This window comes from Ovis canadensis, chromosome 5, assembly GCF_042477335.2.
Source record: "Ovis canadensis isolate MfBH-ARS-UI-01 breed Bighorn chromosome 5, ARS-UI_OviCan_v2, whole genome shotgun sequence".
Classification (NCBI taxonomy): domain Eukaryota; kingdom Metazoa; phylum Chordata; class Mammalia; order Artiodactyla; family Bovidae; genus Ovis; species Ovis canadensis.
The window spans coordinates 24,610,078-24,636,304 of record NC_091249.1 but is presented as its reverse complement, the minus strand read 5'-3'; the positions used below and the strand labels follow the sequence as shown (position 1 = coordinate 24,636,304).

Below are 26,227 nucleotides of genomic sequence, written 5' to 3'. Positions count from 1 at the left end.
ACACCCAGTCAGACCCCTCCCCATCCCCCGCGCCTCTGCCTCCCAGAGAAAAACAACCCCCAGCCCGGCTTCGTGGGGTGCCAGCCCCCGACACGGCTCCTCCGGGGGCTGGGGCCGGCGCGCGGCGCGCACACGCACCCTCTCCGCTCACACCCAGACACCTACACAAACAGGGCGCCAAGCACCCGCGCGCACACGCACCGGGGACACGCAGGCACTGCCGCGCCGCTTCCCCACAAAGGCTGGCGCGCGCGCGGGCACACGCAGCCACGCGCGGGCACACTCGCGGCTCCCTCCCCCCACGGGCACCCCGCGGCCGCGCATCCGCACACCCCCGACAGTCCACGGGGGCTGCCCCTCCCGGCCCCCTCACCGGTGGGGTGAGGTGCAGGCCGCCCTCCATCCCCCTCGCGCTCAGGTGCTGTGACCCGCGGTTCCAGCATCCCCTCCCCCTTCCTGGCCCGGGCTCCCATCCTCCCTACCTCGGCCCCCACACCTGGCCCAGGTACGGCGTCTCCCTCGCCCGGGGTCCTTAGACACTCACCTGTCCAGCGCTGCTCCGGGGTCGGCCTTGCGCGTCTCTCCTGCGGCTCCGCGAACCCAGGACCCCTGCCCGGCACATCTCCCGGAACCGGGACAGGGGGGAAATCGGGCGAGGGGTAGCGGGGCCCAGAACCGCTGTCACCAACCAAAAATTAAAAAAAAAAAAAGAAGAAGAAGCGGATTACACAGCTCCAAAGGCGGCCCCCTCGCGGCGGCAGAGACTCGGGGCTGGGGGCGAGCGTCCGCGCCCCTCCCGGGGAGGGAGGCGGCGGGGCGGGGGCGGTGTCAGAGCTCCGGGGGCTGGGGCGAGGCGGAGCCCCCCGAGGCGGCGCCAACAGCTGCCCGCATCTTCCCCGCAGCTCCGCGGCCCCGACGGAGGCGGCACGTGTGCGCCCAGGCGACTTCCCAGCCCCCTCCGACGGCGGCAGCCGAGGGGTTAACGGAGCAGCTAGGGAGCCCCTGCAGCCCCCCGCCGCCCGGCGGCGCCGCTCCGGGGCCCACGCGGCCCCATTCGCCGGGGCCTCCTCGGCAGACGGCGGGGCGGGGGCGCCGCAGCGCCGACAACTCCCGCGCCGACGGCTCGGGCTCCCCGCAGTGGCCACGGGGGGCTCGGGTAGGGGGCGGGCGGCGCGGAGCTTGTTGCGGGGGGGCGCGGTTGTAGGCGGGCGCGGCGGCGTCGCGCCCCCGGGGTGGCCAGATGGGGGGGCGCCGGGCCGGGCCCGTGGGCACCGCAGGACGCGCGGACCGAGCGGGCGCCGGGCACCAGCAATGACAAGCCGCCTGCTCGCCCCTCTCCCCGGCGCACCCGCTCCGGGAGGGGGACGGCGGGCACGCACAAAACCCGGCCCGGAGCCGCCGCCCGGGACCGGCCGCCGCAACCTGCCCCAGCGCACCGGAGGCCGGCCCGAAAACCCGAGATGGACTTTCCTCCCCTTCGCCCCCACCTCTAGTCCCTATGGAAAAACCGGGAGAGGGAAGGAGATGTGCTGGATCCCAGCGTTGGAACGGGAAGTGGGGGAGGGGAGACAGGCTGGAGGAAGACCCGGAGCGGATTTTGCAGGTAGTGGAGTAAAAGGCGCTTTGCCCGGTGAGGGGAGAAATGAGAGCGATCTGGAAGGGGTCTGCAAAACCCGGGTTGGATTAGACAGAGATGGGAGGAACGAAGGCAGCTGCGACAGGGCCAAATGCACCCCGGGCACGCAAATTTCGGGCCGGATTCTTCCTCGGGAGACGGAGTAATGCGTCATGCCTAATGCAGTGGAAACAAGCAAGACCTGGCCTAGAGTTTCCAGACCTGGGCTCGCAGGGGGCTCCGGGAGGGGGCTATTTAGTGGCTGAGGCGGCGTGGGCTGCCCTCGTCTTCCTGGCAGCGACGTGCAAGAAGGAGGGGCAAAAGGAGGGCTGGACTCGGGCACGAAAGGATCTGGAGCGCCGGCTGCACCGAAGCAGGCAGGTAAAAGCGGTTTCAGGATCCAGGGGCGATGCGAAGGGAATGCAATGAGGAGGCTGCTACCCTGGGAGACCAGACCTACAATATAAGGCAAGGGAAGACCGTAAAGCCAGGACTGGAGTGTGCGGGATGGGACAAGACCCTAGCTAAAGATCTGTGGCAACTGGTCAAGGACTGGGAACTGACCGGGTCGCAGGAGCGGAGAGGGTGGGTGTTTGGGGGAGGTTAGTATCTATAAACGCCTCAAAGGTCTTGCTTTGGGTTGGGGGGGGGGTGCCGAGAGAAAAAATTGCATTTTAGGTTTTTGGCAAGAGCAAAAACTCGGTATGGATTTCCGCAGCCGAGCGACTATACTGCAGCCGGTGGACTTGAAGTAGGACAAGGAACCAGCGGGTTCCTAGGCATCTGGCCGAGTGAGGCCTGGGGCCGGCTTCATGCTGAAGCTGCAGAAGGGAGCCCCGCACCCCATCTCCCTGGTTGGGGAAGGCAGTCCGACTTGGCGTGGATTCCCAGAGCCAGAACTGTGACTGCCAAGACCCACAGTGGGGGCTATAAAACCGGGCCCCAGGCCAAAAATAGGCACTTTGGCAGAATAGACAGCTCAGTGCAGGGTGGGGGCTGAGGTAAAACTAGAGGGGGGCAGGTACTAGAAGGTCCTGAGAGGTAAGACCCGGTGAGGATCTCGGGAGAGTGGACCTGGAAGCCTGGCCCTGGAAGCCTGGTGTTTTATGAAGGATGGGTGCAAGGGGAAGACTGATGGATGGGAAGGAGCAAATCCCTGGTTTGGATCCTCAGGGAAGGGAACCATCCAGTGGCAGTCTAATTAGCACACGGGCCAGAGCATACAAAGTCCAGGCTGAATCTCAGGTAGACACAGAGCAGGCAATAGTGGGGAGAGTGGGGCAGACAAGTCTGACCTGGATTATAGAGGAAGGGGATGTGCTGAGGATGAGGAAGATGGCAAACCCTGGTCTCTATCTCCAGGGAAGAGAATGCATTGCCATTCCAACTTGGCTCTGCAGAATGGGTGAGGAATTGGGAAACAGCATGGAAGTAGCAATGGAAAGGGTTGGGGTAATAAATAGATAAAACTTGGGGCAGGCTTAGAGGGGCACTATAAAAATCTGAGAAACCCTAAGAGGAACATCTGCAAGTGAATGAACCCATCCTCTAAAAATCCCTTCCCAGAAGCCTGAATTTAGGGAAAAGCAGAGACTCCCCAGGTGGTACAGTGGTAAAGAATCCACCTGCTAGTGCAGGAGATGCTAGAGATGTGAGTTGGATCCCTGGCTCGGGAAGATACCCTGAAGAAGGGAATGACAACCCACTCCAGTATTCTTGCCTGGAAAATTCCACGGACACAGTCTACAGTCCATGGGGTTGCAAAGACTTGAACAGGACTGAGCATGCTCAGAGACGCCAGACTTCCAGGCTGACCTGGTAACCAGGGGCTACCTCTATGGCACCCACCACCCTCCACCTGCTTCTGTGGGCAACCATCATTTCAGGACTGGGCAGGGATTCTTATAGCCTGGAACTGGGGCCAAATAGAGCCCGCAGACTTCAAGGGTGGAGACAGTAGGCAGCTAACTTCATTCCTCCTTCACACCCAGGGTTCCGTGTCTGTAGACCTTGGGCCTTAAATATGGATGGCCAGGCCCATCGGCTGGATCTAAGGGGCCAAATATGTATGAAGTGGAGATTGGTGGCTGCGGAGGGTGTCCTATCCATCTATGGTTGGTGCAGTACCAGGATGGGAGAATGGGGGAGGTTTCGCTTCTCCACGCGTCAGTTTCCCACTTTGAAATATCTCCGCAGCACCTGGTAGGATCCATGAAAGGCTTTGGCGGTACCGCAGGGGGCAACCAGGAACCCTCCCCCCACATCCACACAGCCAGCTTTCTATAAACCTGGCGGGACTGAAAGGGGGAAGAACGTGCAGCTCAAGGAAGGCTGAGCATCACCAGAGCCCCCTGGCTCCTAGTCCTCCCACCATCCCGCTGTCCAGCCCTGAGTAGCTCACCCACCTGCTCTATGGAGAGACCCTCGGAACCAATGAATGTGCCTGGGGGACGGTACTAACTTGCGTTCTTCAGGGGCTGCGAGAAGCGGTGTCTTTAATTTATACGAGGGAAAGGAGTGCCATGCTTTAAGGAACCCCCGGCTCAGTTTGGAAAAATCCTGGCTAGGACTTCCTTCCCCCAAACCCTCCTCTTTTTCCCCAAAGCCTGTGGTCAGCAGAGCGCCCCGTGTTGTGGCCGGCATCGGTTTCAGTAGCCTCCATTCTATCGCAGTTTTTAGGTCTCGCGGGCGAGGGGCTCAAAAGGCGAAGGATGAGTAGGGGCTGGGGGCACAAAAGAGCCCCAGCGCTTCTCCCCGAAGACCCCCGGCTGCGCAGCCGCAGTGGAGGCCGCGCCAGCAGCCGGGCTCCTAAAACTAACGCGTCCCCGCGCGCGCGCAGTCTCGCCCCAGCTCCCGGCGCCCAGCACCGCGCGTGTCCGTACCCGCGCCCCGGACGCCCTACTCCCAAGGCGCTTCTCTGCGCATCCTACCTGTACCTCGGGATTCTCACGCTCAGCGTGACCCGCGTCTTGGATACCCAACGTCCTGTCCATCCGGCAACTGGACATTCACTTTTCTCTTTACCCTGCGCCAGAAAACCCTCACACCCAGGTGGCCCGCGCCTACGACACCCCACGTACGGATCCCCCGGCGTCGTGGAGACCCTACACTCTGCGCATCTAGCACTTGGCGCACCCTGACCTCAGACGTGGATAGCTCTACTCACCTGTGCCCTCTGCCCTCCTCCTGTGTCCACGTGTGTAGAGCTCCAGTGCTGACCGACCTGGGTGCTGCGTTCCTCCACCTTCCTCTGTCCCCGATCTTCTGAGTCCTCTACCTCAGGGCTGGTGCCCTCAGTCGTGGGTGTCCTGTTTCTTTGTGTTCCATAGGTCCCTGTGCCGGAGGTGCGGGAACCCATGCGAGGGCGGTGCAGGGGTTGGGGTTGGTAATGAAACACATTTCTGGTCTCAAGAAAAATGCTCAGCCTTCCACTGCCCACCAGGCACCCCCAGCCCAGATACACCTAGAGCCCACTCGGCCAGCATGTATGACCCTGAGGGGCTTCTCATTCAGTCAGTGTATTCATCCCTTCCATTTATTCCTCAAACACAGAGGACCCCTTATAGCCTTTAGTGGCTGGGGGCTAGACGTTGAGAATGCCCTAGTGTCTTGCCAGTAAGATTGGAGTTCCTCTCAGGGGCATCCCTGTTCAGTGGGTAAGGCAGGCACAGAAAGCATGATGGAAATGGCCCTGGAAAATGAGCAGGGTGCTAGGAGAGTGGATGGTGAACTGTCCAAGCCTTGAGGAGTGGGTGGGGTGGAGTTCTGTGTGCCCCTGGCTCTCCTGGAGGCTTCCTGTACCCCCACCTTGGGCACTGCCGGAGCCCCATCCTGTCCTGTGTGCCTTGGTTCAAAAAAAGGGCAGGTAAACAGGTCTCAGAATTGAGCTGGGAGGATATTGTGTGGGTGGGGATTAATTCCAACTGCTGTCATTGGTGGGGGCAAGGCAACGCATTCAGTCAACAAGCATGTGTTGAGCACCTACTGTGCGCCCAGCATTGTGCTAGCTTCTGGGAACACAGCAGTGAGTAAGGCAGACAAGCTTCTCTGTTCTCGGGGCTGACATTCCAATCAGAAGGACAGACGAGAAATCAGACAATTAAAAGGTACAGGATGTTAGGGGATGATCAGTGCTATGGAAGAAAATTAAGGAAGACACAGAACATGGTGATGGCTGCAGTTTTAGAAAGAGGAGGTCAGGGAAGAGCTCACTAAGAAGGTGGTATTTGGATAAAGACTTAAAAGGAGTCCTGGGGAGATCGGGGGTTGGGGGAAGGGGGTTCCAGGCAGAGGTGGTTCCTGAGGTGGAAACATGCTGGTTGTTAAAGGATCAATGAGGTGGCCTGTGTGGCTGGAGGGAGGGGGTGAGGGCAAAAAGAGAGGGAGGTGAGGGTAGGGAGGTAATGGGCTAGATCCTAGATCGTGCTGGCCTGATGTGCTTCCGGGAGATTTGGTTTTTAATCGGAGTCACCTGGGAGCCACCATGGAAGGTTCTAGGCAGAGGAGGGTTCTCCCCGACTTATATGTTCACAGGAACCCTCTGGCTGTGGTAAGATTTGAGAGGGAGCCAGGAGACTGGGGAGATGGATTCCACAGTCAATCCAGGTGAGAGGTGATGGAGGCCTGAACAGGGTGCTGGGGAGAAAGGGTCAGATTTGAGGCACAGCCTAGGGACACAGCCAACCGGACACCTTAGTCTTTGCATCCCCCTCCCCCAGCAGAACTTCTCAAATGTCACCTCTGGGTCACACTGCGGACGCATCACCTTCCTCACTCCCAAGAAGCAAGAGTCCAGGAAGCCACCCAGGTCCAGTCTGAGCAACAGCTGGCAGGCAGCAATGGTGGTCCATTCCCAGTAAGGCACCAACTGGGAGGGGAGGCCAGTTGGGTTGCACTTCCCACCCCGACCGCTAGGGGCCGCTGCCCCGCTGCTCTGCGGCCGCCAGGTGAGGAGGAGGCCCCGCCTCTTCCCCAGCAGGTGCTCTGGTTGGTCGAGAGGGCAGGGGACCGGGGTAAAGAGCGCAGGACTGGGGGAGGAGTTGGGGGGACGAAATGGGGGTGAAGGGAGAGAGCTGAGCGAGTCCCACGTGGAGGATGCTGAAAGAGGGGAGGGAAAAAATGCCACGGCGAGGTTGGAGGAGTCAGGTAAGGAGCCGGAGCTGGCTGGGGAGAGGGGAAACTGAGGGCATAGAGCAAAGTTGAGGGAGGGAAGATAGGTCAGCAGGTGAGGAGTCAGGGATGGTCCTGGAGGTGAGGTGGACGTGACTGGGGAACATTTGGACAGTGCGTCGGGACCGCTGGGATGGTTGAGGGGTGGGCCTGGTCTGTGGGAAATGAGGGACCCCAGAGAAGGTGCCTGGCACTTTGCCAGTCGTGGCTGGTATGGACTGTGGGGGAGGGGGGAGGAGGATAGTTTCTCAGATCTTGACCCCATGGGTCAGAGATGGGGGAAAAGCTTCTGAGGAGGAGGTGTGCAGGCCAGGCTCCACGCAGGAGCCCAGTTTGCTTCTGCAATCTGGCACTAGGGCCCTCCTTCATACCCTGTACCCCTATGGCTGGGGTTCACGGTTCATTGAGCCTGGGTGGTAAGCAGATAAATGAGACAGAGGCAGTCCCAGTTGATTGGAAACCAGCACGATGTCCACGGATGTATGGGGTGGAAGACGGGGTCTGTGGGAGAGTTCAGGCCAGAGGCCCTCCCCAGCCAGGGGGCTCAGAGAAGGTTGCCCTGGGGAAGTGACTTGTAAGCAGACAGCAAGAATCCATCAGCTGAACATAGAAGACCCTGATGGTCTGGGCAGAGAGGAGATTCTGAGAATGTTGCCAAGAAAAATGCCAGGAGAGACTAGGCTGCAGTAAAGCCATGCTGCTGCTGCTGCTGCTGCCAAGTCGCTTCAGTTTTGTCCAACTCTGTGCGACCCCATAGACAGCAACCCACCAGGCTCCACCATCCCTGGGGTTCTCCAGGCAAGAACACTGGAGTGGGTTGCCATTTCCTTCTCCAATGCATGAAAGTGAAAAGTGAAAGTGAAGTCGCTCAGTTATGTCTGACTCTTCGCGACCCCATGGACTGTAGCCTACCAGGCTCCTCCATCCATGGGATTTTCCAGGCAAGAGTACTGGAGTGGGGTGCCATTGCCTTCTCCGCAGTAGAGCCATAGAAAGGGGGAAAAAGTGATGCCTGACCTTGCACGTGCCAGGGACAGGGCCCTCAATGCCAGATGCTGACACGGGATCAAAAAACAGAAACGGGGCAGGTGTGAGGCAGTGAGGAGGGAGGGTGACAGCTGTGGGGAGCTGGAGATGCACCCCCTTTTAAGCCAGCAGCCACTTGCTGCTCCTCAACTTCAGCTGAGATCTACCATGTGGGAAGCCAGGCTCTTGGAATTGCTGGTACGGATTCTTCAAGAGAAGCTAGAAGTCAGGTGTTTTGTGTAAAATTCCCTGAGCTTTAATTCTCTCAGACCGATCTACTAATTGCTATCAATTGCTGTGACCCAACAATTCCTTTCCTGCCTTTATTCCCAATGGGAATGGGAGCTTCTGCCACCAAAAGACATACATACATGGATGTTCACAGCATCTTCATTCACCATCACCAGATACTGGCCACTGGCCATGTGACCGTTGACTGGCAAATGGGAAATTAATTGGAGTAAATTTGTTTGGAATATATATTGGGAGTAAATTCAATGGAATACAATACAGTGATGAAAAAGAACAATGTATGAACACATACACAGCCCTGTGCGTGTTGCCTACAGGACACAAACAGGATGCAACGCATGACGACATTCCTATCACTCAAGGACAGAGAGAAGTAATCTGTGGAGCTGGGGAGCCCAGAGCTTCCTTACCACGGACCACTGACATTTGAGGCTGGCTGATTCTTTGCTGCATGGGGCCTATCCTGTGCATTGGAGGATGTTGAAAAGTATCCCCGTCCTCTCCCCTACCAGATGCCAATAGCACTTGCCTAGTTGTGCCTTCCCTTGTTGTGTGTGTGTGTGGGGGGGCCACAGTCGGTTTCAGGTGAGGATCACTGGGAAAGTGATATATTTTGTAAAGATTTATTTATTTATTTATTTATTTTGGCTGTGGTGGCTCTTTGCTGCTGCTCATGAGCTTTTTCTAGTTGTGGCGGGAGGAGCAGCTACTCTTCGTTGCCATGTGCAGGCTTCTCATTGCAGTGGCTTCTCCTGTGGTGGAGCGTGAGCTCTAGGCATGCAGGCTTCAGTAGCCACAGCGAGTGGTCTCAGTAGTTGTGGCGCACAGGCTTGGTGGCTCCTCGGCATGTGGGATCTTCCCAGCCCAGAGATCGAACCAGTGTCCTTTGCATTGCGAGGCAGATTCTTAACCACTGGACCACCAGGGAAGCCTGGGAAAGTGATCTTTTGAGGTAAGACAATGATTAGAAATTGGCCTTGGAAAGCTCCCAAGGGACTGGAATATTCTCTATCTTGAGCTATGGTGGTGATCAAGGTGGAGTATATTTTTAAAAGACATAGTGCTGTATTTTAGGAAGCACGTGCTTCACGATAAAAGAGTGAACCCTACAACATGGATGACCCTCCAAAACATGATGCTGAGTGAGAAAAGCCAGACACAAAAGGCCACAGGTTACGTGACTCCATTTATGCAAAAAGTCCAGAAGAAGCAAATCCAGAGAGACAGAAGGCAGATGAGCGGTTGCTGGGGGCAGGGGTGAAGGGAGTGGGTAAGGAAGAGTGGCTGCTAATGGGTCTGGGGTTTCCTTTGGGGTGATGGGAATGTTCTGGAATTAGTCGCACAACACTATAAAAAAACACACTTAATTGCTCACTTGAAAATGGTTTATCTTGTGTGAATTTTACCTTAAAAGCAAATTATTTTTTAAAAAAAGGTTTTGATGTGAACCATTTTTAAAGTCTCTATTGAATCGGTTACTGCATTGTTTCTGCTTTACGTTTTGCTTTTTTGGCCCCAAGGCATGTGGGACCTTAACTCCCCAACCAGGGATCGAACCCACACCCCCTGCATTGGAAGGTGAAGTCTTAACCACTGGACTGCCAAAGAAGTCCCAGAATTTTTTTTTTTTTTCAATAGAGTCAACCCAAACAAGCTGAACAGGACCAGTGCCTCGGCCAGCTTGGCCACTTTGCAATGGAGGGAGGGGATGGTGGGAAAGTGAGGTGATAGACAGCTTCTGTCCAGAGAAAGTGCGAGGCAAAGCGGGAACTGTGGGCCTTCTTGGAAAAGGGAGGGCTGAAGCAAAAAGTATGTCTTGGCTCAGGGGAGTGCTCTCTCTTAACCCAACCTGTCAGCCCTAGAAAGAAATCGCAGGCAGGTCAGAGGCCAGCCTGCGAGCTGTTGAAGGGAATACAGAGTTCTGACGGGTGGAAGAGAAATGACAACCGCTCTGCCCAGCCTGACGCCACCAAGGGATGATCAACACCCCCACAGTGCTTGCAGGGGGGTTGTGGGGATGTTCTCTGAGAGCTGAAAGGGGGCAATGGGGGCTCACAGAGGAGCAGGCTTCCTGAGAGCTTGGCCTGCACTGGAAGCAAAACCATGGGGGACATTTGGACCTATATGATTCCCTCCCACCCCACCCCCTGTCATGTGGGGGGATGGGAAGGGGAGAACCACCCACTGTGAGCAGCCAGGGACCAGGGACCAGCGGATGGGGTTCCAGGATCTTGAGTCTACACTGGCTTCAAAAAATTGAACAAGGGATTTCCCTGGTGGTCCAGTGGCTAAGACTCCATGCTTCCAGTGCAGGGGGCCCGGGTTCACACCCTGCTCAGGGAACTAGATCCCACATGCCACAGCTAAAAAGAGTTCGTATGCCTCAACTAAGACCCAAAGCAGCCAAATAAATAAAAACAAATATTTTTTAAAATTTGAATGAGTGAAGAGAGAAAGCAAGCTAAGGGCTCCAGGAAGCTGGGGGTCCTGGCTGATAGGGGCCAATGGTGACTCCCACAAAATATGAACACCTGGAACCTGGGACTGTCACCTTATTTGGAAACAGTGCCCTTGCAGATGTAATTAAGACTCTTTCAATGGATGAGGTCATCCTGGATTAGGGTGAGTCCTAAATCCAATGACAAGTGTCCTTAGAAATGAAGAGAAGGGATGAAGACAGGAGAAAACATGCCATGTGAAAACAGAGGCAGAGGTTGGGGTGATGTGGCTACAAGCCCAGAGCCCCCAGAAGCTGGAAGAGGCCAGGAAGGATCCCCCCTTAGAACCTTTAGAGGGAGCACACCCAGCTGACACCTTGATGTCAACTTTGGACTTCAGAACAGTGAGGGAATAAATCCCTTGTTTTAAGTCACCCAGTTTATGGTCCTTTGTTATACCAGCCCTGCTGCTAAGTCGCTTCAGTCGTGTCTGACTCTGTGCGACCGCACAGATGGCAGCCCACCAGGTTCCCCCATCCATGGGATTGTCCAGGCAAGAGTACTGGAGTGGGGTGCCATTGCCTTCTCCAATGGCAGCCCTCAGTCAGTTCCGTTCAGTCGCTCAGTCTGACTCTTTGCAGCCCCATAAATCGCAGCACACCAGGCCTCCCTGTCCATCACCAACTCCCAGAGTTCACTCAGACCCAACGTCCATCGAGTCAGTGATGCCATCCAGCCATCTCATCCTCTGTCATCCCCTTCTCCTCCTGCCCCCAATCCCTCCCAGCATCAGAGTCTTTTCCAATGAGTCAACTCTTCGCATGAGGTGGTCAAAGTACTGGAGTTTCAGCTTGAGCATCATTCCTTCCAAAGAAATCCCAGGGCTGATCTCCTTCAGAATGGACTGGTTGGATCTCCAAGGGACTCTCAAGAGTCTTCTCCAACACCACAGTTCAAAAGCATCAATTCTTCAGCGCTCAGCCTTCTTCACAGTCCAACTCTCACGTCCATACATGACCACAGGAAAAACCATAGCCTTGACTAGACAGACCTTAGTCGGCAAAGTAACGTCTCTGCTTTTGAATATACTATCTAGGTTGGTCATAAATTTTCTTCCAAGGAGTAAGCCTCTTTTAATTTCATGGCTGCAATCACCATCTGCAGTGATTTTGGAGCCCCCCAAAATAAAGTCAGCCACTGTTTCCCCATCTATTTCCCATGAAGTGATGGGACCGGATGCCATGATCTTCGTTTTCTGAATGTTGAGCTTTAGGCCAACTTTTTCACTCTCCAGTTTCCTCAAGAGGCTTTTTAGTTCCTCTTCAGGGAACTATAAGAATAGAGGCCCTGATAGTCAATTCTCTGAACATTTACAAAGCCCCTGGAAAGGATCATGGTACAGTGGAGAAACCAAACACATGAATGGATCACTCCTGTATATATATGTTTCCCCAACTCAATGGACATAAGTTTGAGCAAACTCCAGGAGACGGTAAGGACAGGGAAGCCTGGCGTGCTGCAGTCCATAGGGTCGCAAAGAGTCGGACACGACTGAGTGACTGAACAACGACAACAGGGCTTCCCAGATGGCGCAGTGGTAAGGGATCTGTGTGCCAACGCAGGAGGTGCTGGTTCTATCCCCGGGTCGGGAAGATCCCCTGGAGAAGGAAATGGCAACTCAGTCCAGTATTCTTACCTAGAAAATTCCGTGGATAAGAGGAGCCTGGTGGGCTCTAGTCCACGGAGTCAGAAAGAGTTGGACATGACTGACTGGGCACACGTGCACAGATAGATACAGATACAGGCCATGCCATGAGGCTTTTGGGATCTTACTTCCCTGGACCAAGGATTGAACTTGGGCTATGGCAGTGAGTGTGCTAAATCCTAACCACTGGACTGCCAGCGAATTCCTGGGGTCAGTGTAGAGGGATGGATATCCCGTGGGGTGGAGGACTGCCTAGGAACTCTATAGCAGGGGTGACATCACACAGCTGGTGACAACACATGCCACTACCTATCGGGGACAACAGGTAATACAAACACACTGATCTGCGTGAGCGTCTGCATGAGCAATGGCACAGGTGACCTTCAGCATCAAGGGGCAATAAGGAGTGGTGAGGACTGTGCCACAGAATAATAATAACTGCTAACGTTTATTAGCACTTGCTACGTTCTTTCCTTACACAGTATTAACTCATTTATTTTCTCATCAACTCTACAGTCAGGTGTTATCCCCATTTACCAGAGGGCTTAATTGAGGCAGAGAGGCCGTAGGGCTGGAAACCAATGGTACATTCAAACTGGGTAATCTGAGCAGAGTTAAATGATGGGACAACATTACACAGCATGGACAGATGCACCACAGGAACCACAAGGAATAACGCCACGCCTTGGGCTAGGACAAGTGGGAGCTATTAGCACCCCTAGGTCTGAGGGGCAAGGGGAGTGGGCAGTTGCTATGACCTGGAAACACTACAGGCCGTGTGGATGGGGGAGACCTGTGACCTCCAACAGGGACGCGAGCGGCCCTCAGAAGCCACAGGGGCTGAACTGGGGAACAAATATCTCCCTCACTCCCCCTCCCCTCACTGGCTGAATCCAACCTGACCCGGAGGACCCAGGAGCCCGTCGGTGTGGTCCACACAGCCCAGACTCCTGAGACACTAAGCTAGGTGGAGAAGCCAGGAGATTTGTTCTGAGAGGAAAGCGGAAGATTCCCTAAGAGTGATTCTGCCTGGGTCCAGAGTTCCCGTAAACTACTCACCATGTGAGAACCGGCAGACCTGCACTGTCTCCTGGGCATGGGTCCTGGGGTGGGGGCCGGCCTTACTGAGCACTGCCTCTGAGATTCGCAGAGGCTATGTCTTTTGATGGAAAGCCAGGAATACAGATTTTTATGCAACAATCACCAGGTATTTTAGAGCTGGTACCTTATTACCATTTTACAAACCCTGCATGGGCAAAACAAATCGCAGATGTGGGCTGGATTGGGCTCTGGGTGTCAGAAGGTGGAAGCCGACCGCGCAGCACACCCAACTGTGGAAACTGGGAGGTTCAGAGAGGCAGCCGCGCAAAGCGCCACGGGTGAGATGGGGACCGCGGATCAGCCAGCTGGTTTGACTAGAAAGGGCCTGGAGCCCAGGGCAGGTGCGCAGGTGCAGGATGTTAGGATGAAACTGAATAGGTGTTTTGGGGGTCTAGATTGGGAGGGGCCATTGGAGTCACACTAACAGGTTTCAGCTTTGAAGACGAGAAGCCGCGGATGGCTTTTAAACAGCCGAATGACTCACTCAGCCTTGAGTCTCTCCACCCCTGAGGCTGGCTGTGGATCAGGCTTTCTTTGGGGGTGGAAGGACCGTGGCTCCACAGATGAGCGAAAGAAATGAAAGAGCCCCCTCCTTTGAGTGCGCTTACAGCCTGGCGAGGAGGGCAGATGCGTAAATGATAACCTCAGAACATGATGCGCGGGGGTAATGAGCTAGCCCATGTCTGTGGATATTTGATCAACTGCTGTGTGTTCCGCGCCGGCGATGAAGGGACAGGATGTGGTACTGCCTTCGAAGAAAGAGGCAGTGGATGAGGGAGGAAATAAAGGGAAAGGAAAATTTCAGGTGGTGATAAGAAAATGTAAAACAGCAGAAGGTGATCAGGGAAGGCAGCCCACCAGCCCAGGTGGCAGGGCAGGCAGTGGGCAGGGAGACAGGGCATCCTGGGTGGGTCCCCTGGGGCCCACCTCCCAGAGTTGCCCCCCGTCACACCTGAGAACAAACCCAGGGCTGACGTGGATTCCTGACTTGGAGCCCGAGCAGGGGGAGAGAGGGGAGAAAAAACACCCATCTGTTCTCCTCTGATGGAACGCGATTCTTCACCCAGTGCTTAAAACCCCGCGCTTCTCCCATTTCCTCTTGGCAGCCACGTGATGTGATATAAATCGCTGAAAATGGGTTTTCCCAGCCGGTTGCCATGTTGTTTTAATAATGGTTCATTTTCTGCCCTGGGGAAAAAATATTCCGTGGAGAATTTGGGAGCTGGGGGCTCATTTTGTCTGTATGTGTGTGTGCGCACATGCACACACTTGTGCCTAGCGTCCCCTTATCTCAAAGAAGATTCCAGAATATCACTGAGACACCAAGTCACCTGCCTAAGTGGTTGATTCCCAGCACATCCCCCTCACCTGGACAAAGGAATTCCTTCAGAAACCTGGGCATGTTTACTGATCACCTGCTGTGTGTGAGCTATACCTGAGCTAGATGCAAGGGTCACAGTGGTCTCTCAGGCCTGGCCTCCCTAGGCCAGCATTCTGGAAGGGGGGAGATTGACATTTTAAAATAATCGTAAATCATTGTAAAAAATTGTAATAATTTAAAATAATTGGACTTCCCTGGTGGCACAGTGGATAAGAATCCTCCTGCCAATGCAGGGGATTGGGTTTGATCCCTGGTCTAGGAATATCCCACATGCAAAGCAACTAAGCCCAAACACGGCAGCTGTTAAGCCTGTGCTTCCCTGGTGGCTCAGAGAGTAAAGAATCCGCCTGCAATGCAGGAGACCCAGGTTCGATCCCTGGGTGGGAAGATCCCCTGGAGAAGGGAATGGTAAGCCACTCCAGTATTCTTGCCTGGAGAATCCCATGGACAGAGGAGCCTGGTGGGCTACAGTCTGTGGTGTTGCAAAGAGTCGGAAATGACTGAGTGACTAACGCGCACACACCTACTAGAGCCCGGGAGCGGCAACCACTGACGTTGGCACACCCTAGAGCTCATGGTCTGCAACAAGAGAAGCCACCGCAGTGAGAAGCCTGTGCACCACAACTGGAGGGTAGCCCTGGCCTGGCACAGCTAGGAAAAGCCCGAGCAAAGCAATGAAGACCCAGCACAGCCAAAAATGAATAAAAAATAATAACTGTGTGAAGCTATGCAATTACAATCATGGAAGCTCTTCAGGAGAGAGAGTTTGTGGTGTGATGGAGTGGATAGCATCCACTATAGGGACTTTGGGCATCACTACAACCCCATCCATGAAAGAAGAGACCCTTAAGCTGAAACTTGGAGGATAGAGTTGCAAGAGGGAATGCCATCCAGGTAGGGGGAGACTTCCTGGGCAAGCATCTTAAAGCTTGAAAGAATATGGTGCAGGCTCAGATCCAGGAGAAAAGTCATGGGTCCAGTGTAGGCCAGGGCTAAGTGGGTGATGAGGACTGGTGTGTATCAGTGGACAGAGACTTGGGGACTTTCTCCCTGTTTCTGGGTAGAGAGGGTTTCTCCATGAGATGGAGCCATGCCAGTCTTGTGCATACTCAACCTTTAGTCCCAAGACCAGTCCTTGTTTTGCCTATTTGGAAAGAGCAGCTCTCAGAGGCCATGTGGATTGTCAAGGTCACTGCCTCATCTTCCCCATCCCCAACTCTGTTCCTTTCCTCCCTGTAGTGGGTTGAATGGTGGCCCCTCTCCTAAAGATACGTCCACATCCCTACTGCCAGAACCTGTAGATGTGACCTTATTTGGAAAGAGAGTCATAGCGGATATCACTACATTAAGAATCTTGGCTTCTCCAGGGGATCTCGCCAACCCAGGGATCGGACCCGGGTCTCCTGCATTGCAGCTGGATTCTCTGCTCTCTGAGCCACCAGGGAAGTCTAAGAGAAGAGAAAGACAAATATCATATGACATCACTTATATGCAGAGTCAAAAAATTATACAAATGAATTTATTTACAAAACAGACTCACAGACTTAGAGAACAAACTATGGTTATCAGAGGAGAAGAGGGCATGGAGAGAGGACTAGATTGGGAGTCTGGGATTGACATGTACACACTGCTATATTTAAAATAGGTAACCAACAAGGACCGACCATATTGGAAAAAAAAAAAAAAAAAAGAATCTTGAGATGAGATCAAACTGGATTAGAATGAGCTCTAAATCTATTGACCAGAGTCCCTACATTTTGTTTGTTTGTTTCCTTTTTTGACCGTTTTGTTTGTTTCCTTTTTTGACCACACCTCACAGCATGCAGAACTTCCCTGAACCCATGTCCCCTGCATCAGAAACATGGAGCATTAACCACCAGAACACCAGGGAATTCCTGACCAGCATCCTTAGAAGAGAAGAGGACAGGACAGTGGAAAAGGCCACATGAAGATGGAGGCAGAAGTTGGGAGTGATGCAGTCACACAGCAAGGTGCACCTGGAAACACCAGACGCTGGGTGAGGCCAAGAATGGACTCTCCTCAAGGGCTACCTTGACTTTGGCCTGACGATACTGCTTATGAATTTCTGACCTCCAGAACTGTGAGACAATAAATTTCCATAGGTTTTCTGGTTTGGTTTTGCTCTGGTTTTTTTAAATTTATTTAGCTGCATCAGGTCTCAGCTGTGGGTCACAGGACCTTCACTGTGTCACGCAGGATCTTTCGTCGTAGGGCATGTACTCTCTAGTTGTCGCATGTGGACTCAGCAGTTAAAGTGTTTGGGCTTCAGTAGTCACAGCACGCAGGCTTCGTTGCCCCGCAGCACGTGGGATCTTAGTACCCCATCTGGGGATTGAACTCCCATCCATCCCCTGCATTGCAAGGCAGATTCTTAACCACTGGGCCACCAGGAAGTCCTGGTTGCTTTTTGTTTTCTGTGGTATTTAAGCCTCCCAGACCATGCCTATGTGTTACAGCAGCCACCGGAAACAAACACTTCTCTGTCCATGGGATTCTGCAGGCAAGAATATAGGAATGGGTTGCCATGCCCTCCTCCAGGGGATCTTCCAGACCCAGGGATCAAACCTGCATCTCTTATGTCTCCTGCATTGCCAGGTGGATGCTTTACCGCTAACGCTGCCTGGGAAGCCCAAATACATTCACTGTCCCCTGCAAATCGTTCCAAGAGCTGTCTCTCCTCCCTAGCTCCAGATCCTCCCCCTCGAATCCCCTCTCCTTCCTGCTCCAGTTGGCTTTTTGCCTCTGCGCAGCTAAGGAAAGGGCTCCATCCTGCTGAATTCAAGGGTGTTTTCTCAGCCTCCAAGATGCTATGCTCCCTGAGTCCTGCTTCTACGTCCCTGGCTGCCCCTGCTCATTGTCTTCTGCTGATTCCTCCTCATCCCTTGTCCTTAATGTTGGCGAGAGAGCCATGGAGCTTGCCCTCTTTATTCCTGTGTCTACTTCCGGTCAGCTCCCTGGGGATCTTGACCAGCCTTGAGGAGTTAAATGCTGCTTATATCTAACAATGGTATCTGCCAATGACACCTCCAGCTTGAGCCTCTCCACTGACCTTCAGCTGCCTCCCTGGGTGTCTGCACTCGGAAACCTGATGGGTATGCCCAGGTATCATGCCTGAAACTGAGCTCATTTTAGAAAGATTATTATTTATTTGTGTGCTTTGGGCCACTCTGGGCCTTTTTGTGGCTGCACGTGGGCTTTCTCTAGTTGCAGCAAGTGGGGGCTAATCTCTAGCTGTGGGGCATGGGCTTCAGTAGTTGCGGCTCCCCGGCTCTAGAGCAAGGGCTCAGCAGTTGTGGGGCGTGGGCTTCAGTAGTTGCGGCTCCCCGGCGCTAGAGCAAGGGCTCAGCAGTTGTGGGGCGTGGGCTTAGTTGCTCCACAGCATGTGGAGTCTTCCCAGACCAGTCATTGAACCCATGTCCTCTGCATTCTAAGGTGGATTCTCACACTGGACCACCAGCAAAGTCCCGAAATAGAACCCTTGATCCCTCCACTCCCCCTAAACCTGCACCTCTCCTATCTTCCCCATCTCGGTTAATGGCAGCACCACTGTTCTCCACTATGTAATGGGTGGAAAAACGCCCCCCAATAATGTGCTGAAGAACTGATGCTTTTGAACTGTGGTGCTGGAGAAAACTCTTGAGGGTCCCTTAGATGGCAAGGAGATCAAACCAGTCAATCCTAAAGGAAATCAACCCTGGATATTCACTGGAAGGACTGATGCTGAAGCTCCAATACTTTGGCCACCTGACGTGAAGAGTCGACTCACTGGAAAAGGCCCTGATGCTGGGAAAGATTGAGGGCAGGAGAGAAGGGGGTGACAGAGGGCGCCATGGTTGGATGGTATCACTGACTCAATGGACAGGAGTTTGAGCAAACTCCGGGAGATGGTAAAGGACAGGGAAGTCTGATGTGCTGCAGTCCACGGGGTCGCAGAGTCAGACGCGACTTAGCAACTGAACAACAATGCCTCCCAATTCACGTTCAGCTGGAACCTCAGAATGTTACCTTCTTTGGAAATACGGTCCTTGCATATGTCATTAGCCAAAGATCTTGAGATGGTATGTATTGGACCTAGTGAAAGTGTTAGATGCTGTTGTGTCTGACTCTTTTCAACCTCACAGACTGTAGCCCACCAGGCTGCTCTGTCCATGGAATTCTCCAGGCTAGAATACTGGAGTGGGTAACCATTCCCTACTCCAGGGGATCTTCCCAATCCAGGGATTGAACCCAGGTCTCCTGCCTTGCGGGCAGATTCTCTACTGTCTTAGCCACCTAGGGTGGGCTCTAAATCCAACGATGAGGCATCATTCTAAGAGGAGGCAAAGACACACAGAGAAAAAGATGGAGGTAGAGACTGGGGTGATGCAGCTGCAAGCCCAGGAAAGCTGAGGATGGCTGGCAGCCACCAAAAGCCAGGAAATAGGCAAGAAAGGATCCTCCCCTAGAGCCTTCAGAGGGATAACAGTCCTCCTCACACCTTGAACTCGGATTTCTAGCCTCCAGAACTATAAGACAATATAATCCTGTTGTCTTAAGCCACCAAGTTTGTGGTTATTTATTACAGCAGCCCTAGGAAGCAAACATAGCTGTGTTCTCCACAATGAGCTCTGAGACACCTTGATTTGAGTACAAGTGATTTACCTGGAAGGCGACTGCAGGAAGCACTGGCAGGGGAAGAGGGGGGAAGATAGGGGAGGGAGGGCACCCAGCAAAGAGTGTATTGATGGGGACTTCCCTGGTGGTCCAGTGGTTAAGAATCAGCCTTCCAATGCAGGGCATGTGGGTTTGATCCCTGGTTGGGGAATTAAGATCCCACCTACCAAAGGGCAACTAAGCTTGCATGCTGCAACTAAGACCCCACACAATCATTTTAAATAAATAAATGTTTATTTGTTTGTTTGTTTTAGAGTGTAGGGCTTCCCAGGTGGCCCAATGGTTAAGAGTCTGCCTTGTAATGCAGCAGACACTAGGGTCCTTCCTGGTCTGGGAAGACCCCATATGCTGAGCGGCAACTAAGACGGTGTGCCGCAACTACTGAGCCCGCGTGCGGCAACTACCGAAGGCTGTGTGCCTTAGAGCCTGTGTTCCATAACAGAAGCCACCACAATGAGAAGCCCGCGCGCTGCGACTAGAGAGTACCCTTGTTGGCTGCAACTAGAAAAAGCCCTCGAGCAGCAGTGAAGACCCGGTGCGGTCAAAAGCAAATAAAATTTTTTAACTAATTATTTTATTGAAGGATAATTGCTTTACAGAATTTTGCTGTTTCTGTCAAACCTCAACGTGAATCAGCCATAGGTATACATATATCCCCCTCCCTTTTGAAGCTCCCTCCCCATCCCACCCCTAAAAATAAACACATTTTTTAAAAGAGCATATTCACGAGCAGGTTAGACTGGAACACTTAGGGCTGAATTCTCCCCCCTCTCCGGAGACCTGCGGCACCTGCACCTCAGAGTCATCTCTTTGAGGGTTGAGGGAGCTGCGGTGTGTTCTTTGGTTGAAGGATGCTCGCAGGGGAATGGATTCTCCGGAATGTCTGGTGACTCCCAGGCAGGTCTGAGCTGCCTCTGCAGCCAGAGGGAGCTGCCGGGCAGAGTTGCAGGTGCTGGTGATATGCAGCCATTGGACCTATGTGCATAGTGCAATCTCTAAATGCCTCCCATCAACCCGCACTCTTGTGTGACTCCTCCTTGAGTGTGGATGGGGCTCTATGACTTGTTTTTAACCAACAGAATGTGGCAAAGGCGGGAATTCCCTGGTGGTCCAGTGGTTAAGACTTTGCCTTCCAATGTAGGGAGTGTGGGTTCGATCCCTGATTGGGGACCTAAGAGCCCACATCCCTCGCGGCCAAAATCAAAACATACAACAGGAGGAATACTGTAACCAATTCAATAAAGACTTGAAAAATGGTACATACCCCCCCCCAAAAAAAAAATCTTGGAAAAAAAAAAGAATGTGGCAAAGGTGATGGGCTATCCCTTCCAAGACCAGGTTACAAAACCTCAGGGACTTCCGTTTGGGGTATCTTCTCACTCTCTCTTGCTCATTCTGAGGAAAGCCAGCTATCGTGTTGTGAGCTGCTCCACGGAGAGGCTCACACTGCAAGGAGCTGAAGGAGGCCTCTGACCAACAGCCAGTGAGGGACTGAAGCCTGCCCACGAAGAGTGAGCTTGGACGTGGATCCTCCCCAGTCAGTCCTTCAGACGAGACCACGGCCACAGCCACCATCTTAGTTGCATCTGTGTGAGAGACTCAGAGCAACCCCACTAAGCCACACCTGGATTCCTGAGCCGCATAAACTGTCAAATAATAAGTGCATGCTGTTTTAGGCCACTAGGTTTGGGGATAATTTGTTATGTGGTAAGGCTGAGTGCCACAGGGACATGAGGGAAGGCACATAAACAGTGACTGGTGGGACTTCCCTGCTGGTCCGGTGGTTAAGACTTGGAGTTCCCAAAGCAACCCCTAGTTGGGGAACTAGATCCCACGTGCTGCAACTAAAGAGCCCACAGGCGGCAACAAAGACCCTGTATGTTGCAACTAAGACCTGGCACAGCCAAATAAATATCTTTTCTAAGATAAAAAAGGCATCATTAAAAAAAAAAAAACAACAGGGCTCCCTGGGTGACTCAGTAGTAAAGAACCCTTAAAAAAAAAAAAAACAAAACCCAGGGCTCCCAGTAGTCTGCCAATGCAGGAGACATGGGTTTGATCCCTGATCTGGGAAGATCCCACATGCTGCAGAGCAATTAAGCCTGTGCGCCACAACTTTTGATGCTGTGCTCTAGAGCCTTGGAGCCACAACTCCTGAAGTCCATGTGCCCTAGAGCCCGTACTCCACAACAAGAGAAGCCACCGCAATGAGAAGCCCACACACTGTGACTAGAGAAAAAGCCCATGCAACAACAAAGACCCAGCGGAGTCAGAAACAAATAAACATTTAAAAAGCAAAACAGCAACCGGTAAACCATCCGCTTGATCACTCTAGACTTCCCCTTCTCTCACATCTTATATCCAGTCCATTCGCAAGCCCTGTCAATTCAAACTCCAAAATCTATCTTGAATCCATAGACGTTTCCCCACTTGCACTGCTACTGGCTCATGTCACGCTAGCCTTGTCTCTACTTTCATCAAGGCAGGAGTCCCTCCTCCCCATCAGTCTCCATCCAGCTGATTCTCTACTGCTAAGAGGCCTTTGTATCATAAATCATACCCCGGCGTCCAGTAGGTGCTCAGTAATGATGGAGTAAAGTGTCAAGTCAGGCTAGACCCCCGGTCAGCCCCTTTCCCTTCCTGTACCTGCATAAGGAAGAAAATGATATACGGGAAGAGTTCTTAGCCCACTGGTGCTGACCGTATGGGCCCTGGGGGGCAGCTTGCTGGCCTCACATCTTTCTCCATGCACACACTCTGCCGGTACTGCCCACTCATGTGTGGAACCAACACTCATTATGCACTTACCGTGCATCTAACTGGAGTATCTGACAGGTATGATCTCATTTAATCCTTGAAGGGAACGAGAACAAAGCCGGAGGCACCAAACGTCTTGTTTTCACACTATATTACAAAGCAATAGTAATCAAAACAGCATAGTATTGGCATTAAAAAAAAGACACATCAACCAGTAGGATGGAATCAAGAGGCCTAGAAGTAAACGCGTACATATTAGGTCAACTAATATTTGACAAAGAAGCCAAGAAGACTCAACAGAGAAAAGGTAGTCCCTTCAATGAACGGTTCTGGGAAAACTGGATATTCACATGCGAAAGAATGAAACCAGGTCCCTTTCTTATATCACTGGTAAAATGAACTCAAATGGATTAAAGGTTTAATCCATCATGTACACAGTACTGCATATAAAATAAACAATAAGGACCTACTGTATAGCACAGGGAACTACCTGATACTCTGTAATAACCTATATGGGAAAAGAATCTAAAACAGAGTGGATATATGGGTATGCATAACTGATTCACTTTGCTATATACCTGAAACTAACACGGAATTGTGAAACAGTTATGTGTGTGTGTGTGCTGTGCTCAGTCGCTCAGTTATGTTGACTTTTTGCAACCCTAGGAACTATAGCCCACCAGGTTCCTCTTGTCCATGGGATTTTCTAGGCAGGAATACTAGAGTGGGTTGGCATGCTCTCCTCCAGGGGCATCTTCCCAACCCAGGAATTGAACCCGCATCTCTTGCATTGCTGGTGGATTCTTTGCCACTGAGCCACCAGGGAAGCCCTAAAGCAATTATACTTCAACTTTTTAAAAAGACATAATCCTTGAAATGGTCCAACCAGGGAGGATTGCCACTATTCCCCATTTTACAGTCAGAGAAACTGAGGCACAGAGCAACAAAGTCACTCACTCACAATTGATTCAGCCAGTCCTAGATTGGACTGGGATTTGAACCTAGGCAGTTTTTAACAGCAGCACTGGGGTCTTCACTGAGATTCAGCTTGTGTCTCACAAGTAAATTCTCTTGCTTTTGACCAGATGGACATTACTGAGTGCCTCTGCACCTAAAGGGAGTTACACCCCTTTGTTTTACCAGAAGATAGTTCTGTCATGCTGGGCTGCATCAGTGAAAAGCCATTTCTTGCTCTCAGGGAGGTTCTTGACTTGCTGGAGAAACAAGGACATCAATAGCCTTAAATTCTCAGTAATGACAGCAGCCACCTAACCCTGCACTGAGGCGCCTGGAATGCATTAATTCTGCCTGGGGAGATTCTGGAAGGCTGGAAGGGCTTCGCAGTATGTGAAGTGATGCCATGTCCATGGACAGAGGACCCCCTGTTGTTCACCTTTATGCCTTGGGACTGCAGAGAGTGCTAAGCATACAAAAGCCAGGAGTGGGCAAAAGATTTGCTCCAAGTCATTGAGCTGAAAGGCTTCCCTGGTGGGTCAGACAGTAAAGAATCTGCCCGAAATGCAGGAGACCCTGGTTTGATTCCTGGGTCAGGAAGATCCCCTGGAAAAGGGCATTGCTACCCACTCTAGTATTCTTGCCTGGAGAATTTCCAAGGATAAAGGAGCCTGAAGGGCTAGAGTTCACGGGGTCACAAACAGTCGGACATGACTGAGCCACTAACACTTTCACGGAGCTGAAGCCACCACAGTGAGTAGCTCCCACTTGCCACAACTAGAGAAAACTCATGTGCAGCAACGAAGACCCAGTACAGCCATAAATAAATAAATAGGAAAAAATTTTAAAAAGAAAGATATCATCTCAGAGTTCTGGAGATCAGAACTCTGAAATCAAGGTGTGAGCAGGGCCCTGCTCTCTCTGAGGTCTCTAGGGGAGGCTCTCTCCATACCTCTCCCAGCTTCTAGTGGTTGTCAGCCATCCTTGGCATTCCTTGGCTTGCACACACATCACTCCAGTCTGTCTCTATCACCATGTAGCATTCTCCTGTTGTGTGTCTGTCTCTTTCCTTAGAAGAAATGTATAATTCAGTCATATTAGATTAAGGTCCCACCCTACTCCAGTATGACATCATTTTAACTAATCACATCTGCAACAACCTTCTTTCCCAATCAGGTTACATTCGGAGGTACTGGGAGTTAGGACTTTAACATGTATTTTTTTTGGAGGGGGAACACAATTTACCTTGTAACTCTCTCCTTCCCTTATAGACTGTTTCTTGTCACCTCTTCCTGGGCTGCACAGGGGCCCAGTTAAATGCATATACTTCTCCTTTTTTTTTTTTTAAATGTTGCAGTGCCTGAGCCTCAATCTATGTTTTGTTGACATAAAAATGTTGATAAATAGCTAACCCTATCCCTGGTGGCTCAGTGGTGAAGAATCTGCCTGCCAATGCAGGAGACTGGGTTCAATCCCTAGGTGGGGAAGATCCGCTGGAGGAGGAAATGGCAACCCACTCCAGTATTCTTGCCTGGAAAACCCCATGGACAGAGGAGCCTGGCAGGCTACAGTCCATGGGGTTGCAAAGAGTCAGATATGACTTAGTGATTAAACAACAAAACCCTGTCCTGAGTATTTTTGGAGATCCAGAAAAATTCAGTGTCATTATATGGGAATACATTGGGTTGCAAATATAAAAATACCTGAACAGCAGTGGCTTAAACAAAAGGTTGCTTTTTTCTCACCAGACAGTCTGGAGTTAGGGCTGCTGGAAACCAACGCCTAGCACCACTTAGATCCCCATGGTCACCTAGATATCCCTCTAGATCAGTTGTGTGATCTTCACCCCAGCTCGTTGCTGTTGTTAATCCCCATTTTATATATAAGTCAATGGCTGCTGCTGCTGCTAAGTCACTTCAGTCGTGTCCAACTGTGCGACCCCAAGGACGGCAGCCTACCAGGCTCCTCCTTACACAGAATTTTCCAGGCAAGAGGACTGGAGTGGGTTGCCATTGCCTTCTCCGATAAGGCAATGGAGGCACATATAATACGCTCATCCTTCCCTGAACCCCTCAGCCAACTTTGGCTTGGGTTTCATTGGCTAGAAATGTGTCACTCAGCCACATTTATGGCCAATGAGAAGCAAGGGAAGCTGGGCGGGAAGCATAGAACAGGGAATCTGCCAACCAATCAGAGCAAATACTCTGTTAGCAAAGGAAGAAACCAAGAGTGTTGGAGGCAATAAAAGGTTATCTCTCATAATTCTCCCTGCCTCTAGACCTAGAATTATATATTACGTATAATATTATATGATATACAATTATATATATGATATTCAATTAAATATATAATGCGCAATTACATTGTGCACTAAGTATTAATACTAGGTATCATGTTTGTAGACTCACTGAATTACTGCAAAAAATAGTAATAGCTCTTATTTCACGGAATCCTCAACATCTGTGAAGTATATGCTATTATGCGATTTTACAGATGAGAAAACTGAGACTCGGACAGGTCCAGTAGAACCTCTTTTATTCATTTGACAAACAAGTATTGAGCATTTATTAGATCCCAGGTCATTTGGGTACTGAGAATAGAGCAGTGAATAAAACAAAGACTGCCCCCTGAAGTATTAGCCCTCAGGAGGGCATACATTCTGGTTGGGGGTGGGGCTGGGAGGGAAGGAGAGAGGGTACTCAAAAATAATAGAAACAAAATTAGTTTTGGGAATACCACCTAGTGTGGGCAACGCACTGTTCTGGGGGTTTTCCATCTGCTAAGTCACTTATTCACTCAACAGTTGTGTGAGACCGGTTTTATTACTATCCCCATTTTAAAAATGAGGGGATTGAAGCTCAGAGAAGTTAAGTAACATGCCCAAGGTCACACAGCCAATAACTGTGAAGCTAGGGCCCTTGGGTTGCACAGCCTAAGCTCGGGTAAGTAATATGATGCCAGGTGGTGATAAAACGAGTGATGGCAAATAGCCTGGCGATGGCTTGAGTGGGTCCTTCTGAGGAGGTGGCACGCTAGCACAGATGTGAGTAAAGGGAGGAGGGAGCCGTGGGGACATCTGGAAGGAACATCCAGCAGGAAGCCTAGAGGTAGGAGCATGTCTGGGTGTGTCTGTGTGAGGGGCCAGTACAAGGGCT

General features: G+C 52.1%; 1 protein-coding gene and 1 long non-coding RNA gene across 10 annotated transcripts in view; one reads left to right on the top strand and one right to left on the bottom strand.

Annotated features, from left to right (window-relative positions):
• The window catches only part of ADGRL1 (adhesion G protein-coupled receptor L1), a 48,729-nt gene extending 47,374 nt beyond the window's left edge, over nt 1-1,355 (bottom strand). For all 9 annotated transcript variants that reach the window (XM_069590819.1, XM_069590812.1, XM_069590815.1 and 6 more), the window contains exon 1: nt 545-1,355. The gene's annotated coding sequence lies outside the window, so the exon portion shown is untranslated. The remainder of the gene's footprint in view (nt 1-544) is intronic.
• Nucleotides 1,356-1,587: 232 nt separating this feature from the next.
• Nucleotides 1,588-16,816, top strand: LOC138440832 (uncharacterized). Its single transcript, XR_011257148.1, has 2 exons — nt 1,588-1,996; nt 16,507-16,816. It is a non-coding gene; the product is annotated as an uncharacterized lncRNA (long non-coding RNA).
• The last annotated feature ends 9,411 nt before the right edge of the window (nt 16,817-26,227 follow it).